Here is a 13,223-nt window from a genome sequence, read left to right on the forward strand (position 1 = left end):
TTATGAAAGAAGCATCACTTGAGGTGGGTCCTGGAGAATGATGGGATTTGGGAAGACAGAGAGAGACAGGATTAAGTGTTTATCTGGGGGAAGGAATGTGTAAATAAACACACAGACACAGGAATAATTCTAGTGTTTCAGTTATAGCTTGGTTAGAGGGTTGAGTATGTGGAAATGGAGGCAAGATTAAGGACCTCAAAATTAAGGAGGGGAGGGAAGATTAGGGAAGAACCAGTATATATTGTTGAGAAATGGAATGACATGATACTTAATCATGTATTTGCTCATTACTCTATACTCAATGCCTAAAGTCACAAGAATAGATAGATAGAGATGTGTTATATTGGTGACTCAAATACTACAAGAGATGTTGCTCATTTTCCAAAGTGGTGAACAACTCTTCATAAAGTTCCAAACAAAACAAAGTGAAATTTTCTCTCCATTTATATGGTAGTTTCATTCCCAGAAAATTCAATGTGTTGCCTAAATCCCTGGTGTATATATATATAAAATGGAGTTAGGCTCCAGGTAAGATAATTTCGCTTCCATGAATGTATAGCAAATCATTTGAAAATCATGCGTGATGCAGGATAGTTGTTCAATGTAAAGGATTCTCCCGAGAATTATAGGATATTTAACATCTCTGTTTCCACAATTATTGTGAAACATTCATATAAGTTTCCATATTGCCATCCCACCCATCTCTTGACAACCACTGCCCTATTGCTGTGTCAGTGACTGTGTAATTTACTACCCTAATTTCTTTTTTCATTTGTTTAAATTTTTGGTTATTGTATTGTTTGTTTTTAACTGCCAGATAGAACATTTGAAATGGAATCTCCTAATAAGTCAAAGGCCATGTATTAAATGTTTTTTCCAGGAAGATAGATTTTGTGGGCTCAAGAGATAGTAAGTTCCTTATTCCAGTCCATTTAACCATTAGTTGCTAAGCTTCTACTGAAGGCCAGGCACAATGCTTGGGTACAAGCTATGGTCTGCTCTTGATGGCTAATAAATGACCCATCAGGGAAGTCAATTATATGATACAATTCCATGCAGAATTTGAAAGGAGACAAAGCCTTGTGGAGGATTGAGGAAAGATCAGGGAAAATTACAGAGATTGTTACATTGAGGAATACGTATAATTTTAACAGAATTTCAGAAGTGGACTACTTTATAACATAAAGTTGACTTTGAAATGACCTTTCAAATAATGTTAATTATATAGATTTTACAGTAAATCACCAAATGTCTGTCTAGTATTTCTTGAGATAATAAATCTTCTTTCTTAGTACCCCATCTCCCTTATGTTTTCTTTTTGCTGTTAACTTTTCTACTGTTCAGCTTTATGTATTTATATCTGGTCTTCTTGACTATCTTATGAGGCTAGACTGTGCCTTTCACTTCACTGGATCTTCCACAATGTTGAGGTCCATAGTAGGTACTTAATGAATATTGTCCAAATAACTTATATAGGAATGAATTAATTTTTATTAACTATAAATTATTTCTCTTTATTCTTTTTCTATCAAAATTTCAAAGGAAAATGAAGTCCAGATATTAGTAATCAGGACACTAAAAGGATGGGCCAGCCCCTAGTTGTTCTCCATTTCATAGAACCACTTTGCTTCTCTCCTAGACCCTTTCCTTAGATGAGAGAAAATGTAGAAAGTTAGTATCTGCTCTGGAAGTATTAGACATTTCCACTCAGGAGAGTTCTCTTTCTGAATACCTGTACAGACAGGTCTGATTTGGACAAGATGTTCTTTCATTTGGAAGTGATTTTGTAGATATATTTTAGTAGTTGATATCAATATGATATTATTTGTAAAAGCATATTATGATCTGTATTACAGAATTATGATTCTTTTGTTGTTATCAAGATTGAGTGAGGTGTGCCACATGAGGTGGCAGATATTTCTGAGCTGGCTGTGGGCAGGGGCAGTTGAAATACCCAGTCCCACAGTTCAAGGTCATTCCAGTCAGGAGCCTGGGTGTCACCAGACTCATTGGGCTCACAAGCAGATCCTCTACTGAGATGCATACTGCTTATCTCTCAGACCCAGGGTTCATGGCTTTCAGTATGCATGGGAGCAGCAGACCTGGCTGGAATTGTGTGGGTCACCATACAGCTCAACTGGCTGCTACAGTCAGGGAGGGGTGGGTCTGAGGGGAAGAGAAGGCTCAAGAGTACCATTTGGGAAGAAGCAAAAAGTGCAGTCTGACAAACTGCCTATCTGTCTAGCTTTTAACAGATCCTCAAGTAGAGTTACACCCCCTGCATGAGGTCCAGGCCTTGTTTGGTGGGGAATTACTGACAAACCAAATGCAAAAGTAGACCTTCAACTTTTGAACTCGAGCACATACGAAACCTTAGACAAGGAAGGGAAGTCAACTTTCAAAATAACCCAATCAGGATAATCAAAAGCCTTGAGGCCTATGGAAAAATCACAAAAGTTTATGAAGATGCAGGCAGATATGGCCCAGCAAAATGACCAAATTAAAATACAGGAGGAGATGCAGAATTTGGAATAACTAATCAAATCTGCTCATAACAAATCTCCTAAATAAATTCAGTATGTTGGTTAATGACATAGAGGATATAAAGAAGACACTAGAAGAGCATAAAGAAGAATTTGAAAAAATAAATAGAAAATGGCAGACCTTACAGAGATGAAAGACATTGTAGACCAAATTAAAAATATGCCAAAGATATATAATAGAAGATTTGAGGAGGCAGAAGAAAGAATTTGAAGAGGCAGAAGAAAGAATAAGCCAACTAGAGGATAAGCAACTTAATTCAGCTGCACAAAAGAGTCATTGGCAAAAAATATGGAAAAATTTGTATTGGATCTCAGAGAAATGATGAACAACATGAGACACAAATATAAGAATCATCAGTGTCCTAGAAGAAGAAGAGAAAAGGGCTAGGAAGATGAATTTAAGAGATAATCAGGGATAACTTCCCAACCCTTATAAAAGGCATAAATATGCAAATCAAAGAACCCAATGAACACCAAATAGAATAAATCCAAATAGGCCTACTTTAAGACACATGCTAATCAGACTGTCAGATGCTGAAGAGAAGGATAAAGTCTTGAAAGCAGCAAAATTAAAGCAAATCATCACATACAAGGGAAACCACATAAGACTGAGTTCGTACTACTCAACAGGTACCATGGAGGTGAGAAGGCAGTGGTATGATATATTTAGGAATTTCTCAGCAAGAAACCTACCCTACAATAAATACTAAAGGGAGTTCCATTGACTGAAGGAAAAAGAAAGACAGGAGACGGAGGTCTGGAGGAGGGCACAGAACTGAAGCATACCAATAAAGGTAACTTAAAGGATGAAGAGAAAGACAGGGAAAAGAATGTATAGATCTGACAAACAAAAACCAAAGAATAAGATGATAGATTAAAGAAATATCTTTACAGTAATAACTTTGAATGTTGATGGATTAAACTCACCAATCAAAAGATACAGATTGGCATTAGATATATAATCCATCTATATGCTGCTCACAAGAAACTCATCTTAAACCCAGGGATATAAATAGATTGAAAGTGATTTAATGTGTTTTTATTTTTCTCCATAAACACAAGTTATTAAATAGATAATTATATGTAAGCTAAACTTATACTTTTATTAGATTTCTTATGTACAAACAACAAATCAAGGAAGAAAATGCTTTGCCAGGTCATGTGCTCTACTTTCTAAAATTTTATTTATTTTTTAACTTTTTGCATTCCATAGTATAACATTTATACAAAGCAAAGAAATAAAAAAGCAATAGTTTTCAAAGCACTCTTCAACAAGTAGTTACAGGAAAGACCCCAGAGTTTGTCATGGGCCACCATACAATCCTCTCATATTTTTCCTTCTAGCTGCTCCAGAATATAGGAGACTAGAGGGCTAAAATATTCTTTTATCATCACAATCGACTTTTTTTCCTTCTTTCTTTGTGAAAAATAACAAATATACAAAAAAGCTGTAAATTTCAAAGCACAGCACCACAATTAGTTGTAGAATATATTTCAGAGTTTGACATGGGTTACAATTTCACAATTTTAAGTTTTTACTTCTAGTTGCTCTAAGATACTGGAGACTAAAAGAGATATCAATTTAATGATTCAACATTCATATTCATTTTTTAAATCCTATTTTCTCTGTGTAACCCCACCATCACCTTTCATCTTTCCATTCCTCTCTTTAGGGGTGTTTGGGCTATGGCAATTCTAAATTTTTCATATTGGAAGGGTCTGTCCCTAATATAGGGTAGGGAGATGGAACTATCTGATATTCTGGAAAGACTGGGCTAAGTTTCAGGACTTATCTGGAACAGGGACCCATCTGGAAGTTGTAGGTTTCTGGAAAGTTACTCTAGTGCATGGAACCCTTGTGGAATCTTGTATATTGCTCTAGGTATTCTTTAAGAATGGCTGGGATGGTCCTGTTTGGGGTTTGGCAAGTTATGATAAGTAGCAAGGTCTAACTGAGGTTTGCATAAGAGCAACTTCCAGAGTAGCCTCTCAACTCTATTTGAACTCTCTCTGCCACTGATACTTTATTAGTTACACTTCTTTTCCCCCTTTTGGTCATGATGGAATAGTTGATCCACAGTGCCAGGTCTGGATTCATCTCTGGAAGTCATCTTCCATGTTGCCAGGGAGACTCTCACACCTGGATGACATGTCCCATATAGGGAGGAGGGCAATGATTTCACTTGCAGTATTGGGCTTAGATTGAGTGAGGCTACATCTGAGCATCAAAAGAGGCCCTCCAGAAGTAACTCTTAGGCATTCCTATAGGTTGGTAGTCTAAACTTCTCTGCTACCTACATGAGCTTCACAGGAGTAAGCCTCATGATTGAGGGCATGGTCTATAGAGTTCATGTGCTCTACTTTTTATCCTAGGAAAATAATCAGTTTTAATCAATAGGAAAATTAAGATCCCCATTTATTATATGGTTCACTCTAGATGCAGTATAGTTGACTAAATATTATTAGCTAATGTCTATAGAGAGATGCCTTAAGTGAGTATTTAGATCAGGAGCACCTACTGTGAGTAGCTATTGATTGTAGGGAAAAATTATTCTTCCTTTAAGAAAACCTGTCCATGAAAATAATTAATTATGTGGGTACTGATTTATTTATAAAATTGGGCATACTAGAAAAAAGGGAAATAATCTAAATATCAATAATATATAGCCTGTAAACCTGATGGTAAAGAGGTAGGTGTATTTATTGTCGAGGAATAACATATTGTCAAGTGAACAAGATAAGTGACATAGCAATACGTAGAAAGTGATAAATTTTTTTTCTGGTTTCTTTCACTTAGCATATTGTTTTTTAAAAAAGATAATTTTTTAAATTAGAGTGGTTGTAGGTTTACAGGAAAGTCATAAAAATTGCAATGGGGTGCATGGGTAGTTCAGTGGTAGAATGCTTGCTTTCCATGCGGGAGACGTGGGTTCAATTCCTGGACCATGCACCCCCCCAAAAAAAAACCCAACAACAACAACAACAACAACAACAAAAAACAATGTTCCCATATACTCCTCATTGTTGACACTTTGTTAGAATTGAGGAAAGAACATTAAAGTATTACTGTTAACTATAGTCCATAGTTTATATTTGGTGTATTTTTTTTCCCATATACTATTTTTAACACTTTGTAACAGTCGTACATGCCTTATATTTCATGAAAGAAAAATTCTTCTGTTTGTACTATTAACCATAGTCCATTGTCTACGACAGGATTTACTGTGTTATAAAGTCCTGTATTAGTCAGGGTTCTCTAGAGAAACAGAACCAATAGGAGTTATCTGTAAATATGAGATTTATAAAGGTGTCTCATGGAACCGTGGAAATGGATGAGTCCAAGATCTGTAGGACAGGATGTGAAGTTGACAGCTCCTGTGAAGGGTTTTGACAAACTGCACAGGAGAGCCTTATTGGCTGAAAAAGTCTCTCTTCCCCCTTAAAAGCCTTCTACTTATTGGATTATCTCATTTGCAGGAGAAGTGCCTTTAGTTGATGGCGAATGTAATGAGCCACAGCTGCAGTCAGCAGCCTTCGGGGTTATCTGCCAGCCATGAAATATCCTTGCAGCAACAATAGGCCAGTGCTTACCTGACCAGACCAGCTAGCCAAGTGGGCACCAGAACCTAACCATCACAAGTTCTATGTTTTATCTTCTAACTTTCTTCTAGTAACTGACATATGACTCAAAACTTCCTCTGTCAGCCACATTCACCAACATAATTTAGTGCTGTTAATTACACTCAAAATAATGTACTACTATCACTACTATCCATTTCCAAACATTTATAATCAACCTAAACAGAAATTTTGCACAGATTAAGCATCAGCTCCCCTTTCTCTACTCCTATTCTATCTCCTGGTAACCTGTATTCTAGATTCTAAGTCTATGAGTTTGCCTATTATAATTATTTCTTATCAGTGAGATCATACAATGTTTTTCCTTTTGTGTCTGGCTTATTTCATTCAACGTAATGTCTTCAAGGTAAGGACAAGATAAGTGACCCAACAATATGTAGAGTGGATAATGTTTTTATGAAAAATGCATGCTTATAATGTCTGGAGAGGTCTAAAATAAAATATTAAAATGGATTATTGTTGGATAATGGAATTATAACCAATTTTATCCATATTTAAGATTTTTTTAATCCAATGAGCATATAGTACTTGTATAATAATAAAATGATTCCCAAGTATTTCCCTTGTGAGTTTTATCAACCAGCAGTTCTATCCAAAATATGTGGGCAGAACAAACAGTAAAAAACTGTTCACCTCTCTCTCTGTGTATGTATGCACAGACATACACACACCAACATATGTATGTATTTGATAGTTTTTCTGGCATCATTTCAGAGTTAGAGGTAGGTATTTTGCCCCTTCTTAAACAGTTTAGCACGTTTCTTAAGAACAAGAGCATTTTCTTAAATAACCACATAGATATTCAGTCTATATTCAAAATTTTCAAATTGTCCCAATAATACTCTTTACAACATATTTCCCCTGACCAGGGATCCAAGGGAAGATCACACACTGTATTTAGTTGTCATATCTTCTTAATTTCCTTTAATCTGGCGCAATTTCTCAGCTGTTCCTTTTTATTGTGAAATTAATATTGTTTTGAAGTATACAGGCCAGTTTTATAGACTAATCCTTAATTAGTCAGATTAATATTATTTTATAAATGACTTTATGTTTTAATTTGAAAAACATGGAAATATATAAGGAAGAAAACATTCATAATAGGATTAATGAGTAATCCTATCACTCAAAGAGTCTATTGGCATGTACACATATGAAAAAGTTTGAAATAAATGCAATAATTTTCAAAATGTGACAGAAACACAGTGAGCACATGCTTTTGGAAAAATGGTGCAGCTGACAGTCTTGTTCAACACAGAATTACCACAGTCTTTCAATTTGTAAAAAAATGCAATGTCTGTGTTGCACAATAAAGTGCAATAAAACAAGGAATGCCTGAGTATCTTAAGTATGTTTTACATTATACTTAGTGTAAATTGAATAATATGATCACGAAATTAAAGAAGCTTAACTATATCCAGAAAAGGCCACATCATTAAGAATTAATCCCATCTATTCTATGAATGTTGTTTGTGACTGATTTGGTAATGTCAATGAATTAAGCAAATGTTTTGTATGCAATTGATTGAAAAAATAAATAGATCATAATGTGAATGTAACTTTATTGTTATGCAATTACTAAGAAAATCACAGGACAAAACAACTGCACTCAATAAAATATTTATTATGCTCTGAGATTTGGGTAGATTCGAGCAAAGTAGATTTTATTCATAATGAAAAAAATACTTATCAGGAAATTGTCTGCAAAATAATTCAAATCTATCTAGCACCTAATGCAAATCTAGTAGAGAAATAAACACACATATTTCCAGTAAATGTAGTTTTCTACATAATTATGATCATTCTTACATGCATGTTCTTTGAAAGAATATTTTAATAGCTTCCTAATATTCCTACTTACAGTTAGACTATTATATATTAATTGTTTCTATTTTTTCTTTAAAAAAAGAATGACTACTTTTATAAGTTGTGTACTTTGATTCCTTTTTATCTTAAAATTACTTGAGCACTTTTATATTAAACAAACCAAAGACTTTTCATGATAGACATAAACTTAATTAGTAATCAATGGTCCTATATGTACGGAAGCACAAGATAGTCCTTAGTCTGAATTTTGGGGATTTTTGAGTTAAAGATTTGCTTTCCCCCAGCATATCTGTCTGCTCAGTGCGCTTGTCATACCCTATGTAGTGAGAGTATTACAAGTTTCTTAGCTGGGAGATCACAGGTTGCTGAATGAAGTTGGGGAAAATGCTCAACTTGGTTCCATTTTCAAGGTCTTTCCTCTGTCAGTCCTGGCTAACCTTCTTGGGCTCTGGAAGAAAGAGAGAACTTTTGGTTGGAGGAATATCTGGTAGTTTCCCAGTAGAAATGGTATTCCCTAGATTTTACAGGATTTTTGTGTTCCCTTTGGGATTTGTACCAACAGTGGAAGAAGAAGCAAAGGGTAGTTAAGTGTGTTGCTTCTTGTAGTGGTCCTTTGGCTCAGAATAAAGAATATGTAGTTTCTTTTGTGAAACTTTTCCTGACACTGGACCCAGTAAATTTATTTGTTTATTTTGTCCTTAGGTCTATTATTACATCTGTCATACTGTATTGCAATCAATTTTTTATACGTCCAGTTTCCCTATAAATCTTTTTTTTTCCCTGTGGTGTAGTTTCTTACAATTAATTAAAAAATTTTTTTTGTTGTATAGTATAACATATATACAAAGCAAAGAAATAAAAATGCAATAGTTTTCAAAGCACTCTTCAACAGCTAGTTACAGGACAGATCCCAGAGTTTGTCATGAGTCACCATACAATCCTTTCATATTTTTCCTTCTAGCTGCTGCAGAATATAGGAGACTAAAGGCTTAAATATTTTATCATCACAATTGACTTTTTTACCTTCTTCTTTTTGGTGAAAATAACATATGTACAAAAAAGCAATACATTTCAAAGTACAGCACTACAATTAGTTGTAGAACGTATTTCAGAGTTTGACATGGGTTGCGATTCCATAATTTTAGGTTTCTATTTCTAGCTGCTCTAAGATACTGGGGACTAAAAGAGATATCAATTTAATGATTCAGCATTCATATTCATTTATTAATCCTATCTTCACTGTATAATTCCACCCTCACCTTTGATCTTTTCATCCCTCTCTTTAGGGATATTTGGGCAGTGGCCATTCTAACTTTTTCTTATTGAAAGGGTTTGTCACTAATATGGGATAAGGATATGGAACTATCTGATGTTCTGGAGAGGCTGGGCCCTCTAGGTTTCAGGATTTATAAGGACCAGGGACCGATCTGGAGGTTGTAGGTTTCTAGAAAGTTACTCTAGTGCATGAAACCCTTGTGAAATCTTATATATTGCCCTAGATGTTCTTTAGGATCGGCTGGAATGGTCAATTCCATGATCGTCTGGTTGGGATTTGGCATGTTCTGATAGGTAGCAAGGCCTAACTGAAGCTTGCATAAGAGCAACCTCCAGAGTAGCCTCTCGACTCTACTTGAACTCTCTCTGCCACTGATGCTTTATTAGCTATACTTCTTTTCCCCCTTTTGGTCAGGATGGAATTGATGATCCCACAGTGCCAGGGCCAGATTCATCCCTTGGAGTCATCTCCCACGTTGCCAGGAGACTTTCATCCCTGGATGTCATGTCCCACGTAGTGGGAAGGGCAATGATTTCATTTGCAGTGTTGGGCTTAGAGAGAGGGAGGCCACACCTGTGCAACAAAAGAGGTCCTCCAGAAGTGACTCTTAGGCATAGCTATAGGTAGTCCAAGCTTCTCTGCTACTTATGTAAGCTTCACAAGAATAAGCCTCTGGATCGAGGACATGGTCTATTGATATGGGTATCCCTCAAGTTTGACACAATATCAAGGGATTCTATCCCTATGAAGGGATAGATTTATTAGTTCATATTCTTTTTCTCATCTCTCAAGGGGACTTTGCCAATACTTTTTATCTGCTTAATATACTCTAGGATGTATTCAGGCATTACAATAATCTATACAGGATTAAAGGACCTCTTTCTTATTCTGGGCTCCCTGTGTTTCAGTTCATATGAGCTATACGGATAGGTTGAGTTAGATTATGAGTTAGATAATTTCAGTTCCAAATCAAGTAAACCTTTCTTACTTTAGTCTCAAAGAGTATATGTGGTTCTAAAATATAGACACTATCTTTTCCCTCTAAATCTTTGCACTTTTGCCCTCAATAAACCACACCAAAACATAGTGGCTTAAAACAACAACCATTAATTTAGCTCATGATTCTGTTAGATTAGAAGCTTGGGCTGGACCCAGCTGATTTCACTGGCAGTTGCTCATATGGATGGCTACTGGGTCAGCTGGAGCTGGCTCATTAGTGACTGGGACAGTTCTCTTATGGTCTCTCATCCTTCAACAAACTACTCAGACTTGTTCGTGTAATGACAATAAGGTTCACAATAACAGCAAGAGGGAAAATTCCAATGTACAAGAACCTTTTTTCCCTGTTATTAGAGAAGTTGTGGGTTTACAGAGTGATCATTCATAAAATATATTTTGAATTTCTGCTTCTGACACATTTGCTACTGTCTCAATGTCCAAAGCAAGTCATATGGCCTAGTCCAGAATCAGCGAGAGAAGACACTATGAAAGGTGTGGATACAGGGGTTGTGTGGACAAATGGGGGCATTGCTACAATCAATTCACTATGTTTGTGAGGATAGGGTTGCATCTTACCCATATTTCTATCCATAGCTCCTATCATGGTGTTTGGAATAAGGTCGGTGCTTGGAAAATATTGAGCTGAGCTGTACATTTATTTGACTCTTTTAGCATCCTCTCCCTTTCAAACTAGAGTAATAGCTAAGGTAAAGTATGTCAAGGCAATACTCTGAGGTGCTAAGCTGTAGGAAACCTTTGCTTCTGGCTATTGATGAGTTGTTGAAGAAAATCTGTGGTGAGAAAGCAGCTATGACACTCAGTATTACAAATAATCCAGAGATTGTTTTATGGAATCAGTTAATAGCCTTCAGTATCTCCTAGACAAAACAAATACACTTTGATTTCATTTTAATCTGATTTTATTCTGGAAAACTACTAGGGAGAGAACACACAGCTGGGTTTGACCTGGGTCCTTATCATTTAGGGTCAAGAGACTGTGAAGAATCTTTCAGATTTCATTTAACTAGGAATGGTACCACCGTTAGAATTATGCAAAGCCGACCCCTGTCCTAGGCCTCATACTTTGGATAACCTCACTCTATCTTTTGTTTTTGGCTACATTTGTCCCCATGGGGCTAGAATTTAGGGAGAAATGTAAGGATGTGCTTAGGATATGCCAGTGGCCCCAGGGATCTGTCCACTCTAGAACTTTCATCCTCCTTGTATTCCATGTTCCAGGTAACTATGACTCCAAAATTCCCTAACTAAATGACCTCAAGTTGCTTCTAGGGCCGGTGTGGGCCTCTGCCTTTCTCCTAAAGACAGACTGCACCTCTGGTACCTTCCAAGGCCCAATGGGTAGCCAACAGCAGCTGTTTGCGGTTTGTGGGTTAAGGGGAGGATGGATCTTGGACTTTGGGCTGAGATGCCTATAACCTTGCTGTCACTCGTGAGAGTGCTCTTGCTGTGCAGGGGATGAGATGTGGACAGGCCATAGGCTAGTGCCACCTTACCTGGACTCGCAAAGATTGAAGGTGAGCCTGATCAGAGATCTTACAAGGCTCTTGAGAGTGGAGTCTTCCAGGGGAGCAGTAGCTGGACTGGTCTCAACTTGGACTTGGAAAGTTTTTCTATAATCAGATTAGCTTTTGGAATATAATGACCTAAAAACTACTTAAAAGCTGTTTAATTTATTACCTTTTAGGGCAGTAAATGGATTTGGGTATCTCTGTGAGATTAAGAATTGAAACGTGATTCCTGTTGACATATAGCTCAGGTATGAAATGATAATCTCTCTTTTAGGAAAACTGTCAAATTGTTAAGCTACTCTTCCTCCATAAATGGTAATATTTTTCATTTGTGATATAAGTAATACTTTGTAGACTTACAGACAGTAAATCCAGTTAGTATATATGACTTTAGTGTCTGTCTATAAATTAGGTGGCAATTTGTAATAGAGGGGATGACAATAGATGTTTATAATGAGGTGTTTAAAAGTGTTTTAAGAAGAGTCAGAGGCAGAAAGATTGAGGTCAAAGTAGCTATAAGAAACAAGGGAAAGGGGGTGCAACAGTAGTTCAGTGGTAGAATTCTTGCCTGCCATGCGGGAGACCCAGGTTTGATTCCCAGCCCAGGCACTTCCCAAAACAAACAAACAAGCACAAACAAACAGAACCAAACAAACAAAAAATTCAACAAATGGTGCTGCAATAAGGAGATACTCACATGGAAAAAAAAAAATGAAATGTGATCCCAGCCATACAGCACACACACAAAAAAAAAAGAAATAAGGGGACTTCCGATTTCAAGGTTCTTAAAGTCGACATATCCCTGCTTGTAAGTGGCAAAAGCAAGCTATACAAAATTCTTTTTTTTCAAACATAGGGCAAAAAAATTGTCGGGATTTTAAAAATCCTAATTATTTTCTTTTCCATACCAAATGCGGAATATATTATTCCTTTCAGTTTTATTTCATAAAAATCTTCCAGGAAGTCACATGTGACTTTTTAATTTTAAGTTTGGAAAGATCTGCATGGAAACTATCTTGGCCTGCTTGGTGGGTCCTTGTATTCCTGGGAGAAGCTGGGGCTATTTCTAAATGCCAACTTGTGGCTGCAGCCTGGCTTTCTAAGGAAGTGCTTTGTGTGTGTTGGGGAGAAATAGGCTTAATGATTGCTTGTGGTAAAGTCATTTCAAACAAAGTGTAATTACTTGTGCAGAGCTGTACACAGATTAAAAAAAAAGAAACAAGGGGATTGGTGTTACTATGGTTAAAATTAATTTTACTGATGCCTTTCTTGTTTTCATGTTTTTGCTTGTTTGCTTTGTTTTTTTAAGGATCCCTGCCATCAGTCACTGCTTGTCTGGAAAATTACCGTTGCCTTTGTTATTTACTTATACTTAAAAAAATTTGAGAAGGATGTGTTCTTGACAGAGAC

The 13,223-nt window shown here is 36.3% G+C and overlaps 1 protein-coding gene and 1 pseudogene across 14 annotated transcripts in view; one reads left to right on the top strand and one right to left on the bottom strand.

Annotated features, from left to right (window-relative positions):
- DNM3 (dynamin 3) overlaps positions 1–13,223 on the top strand; it is a 608,953-nt gene that overhangs the window by 33,732 nt on the left and 561,998 nt on the right. Inside the window, exons 1-2 of one of the 14 annotated variants that reach the window (XM_077156979.1) lie at positions 9,060–11,819; positions 11,990–12,061. The exons of 12 other annotated variants lie outside the window; for them this stretch is intronic. The gene's annotated coding sequence lies outside the window, so the exon portion shown is untranslated. Of the gene's footprint in view, positions 1–9,059; positions 11,820–11,989; positions 12,062–13,223 lie in introns of those variants that run through there. One more of the 14 variants, XM_077156978.1, reaches the window with a different exon arrangement.
- The window catches only part of LOC143678938 (divergent paired-related homeobox pseudogene), a 68,981-nt pseudogene that overhangs the window by 25,982 nt on the left and 29,776 nt on the right, over positions 1–13,223 (bottom strand).

The sequence above is a fragment of the Tamandua tetradactyla genome, chromosome 4 (genome assembly GCF_023851605.1).
Source record: "Tamandua tetradactyla isolate mTamTet1 chromosome 4, mTamTet1.pri, whole genome shotgun sequence".
Lineage (NCBI taxonomy): Eukaryota > Metazoa > Chordata > Mammalia > Pilosa > Myrmecophagidae > Tamandua > Tamandua tetradactyla.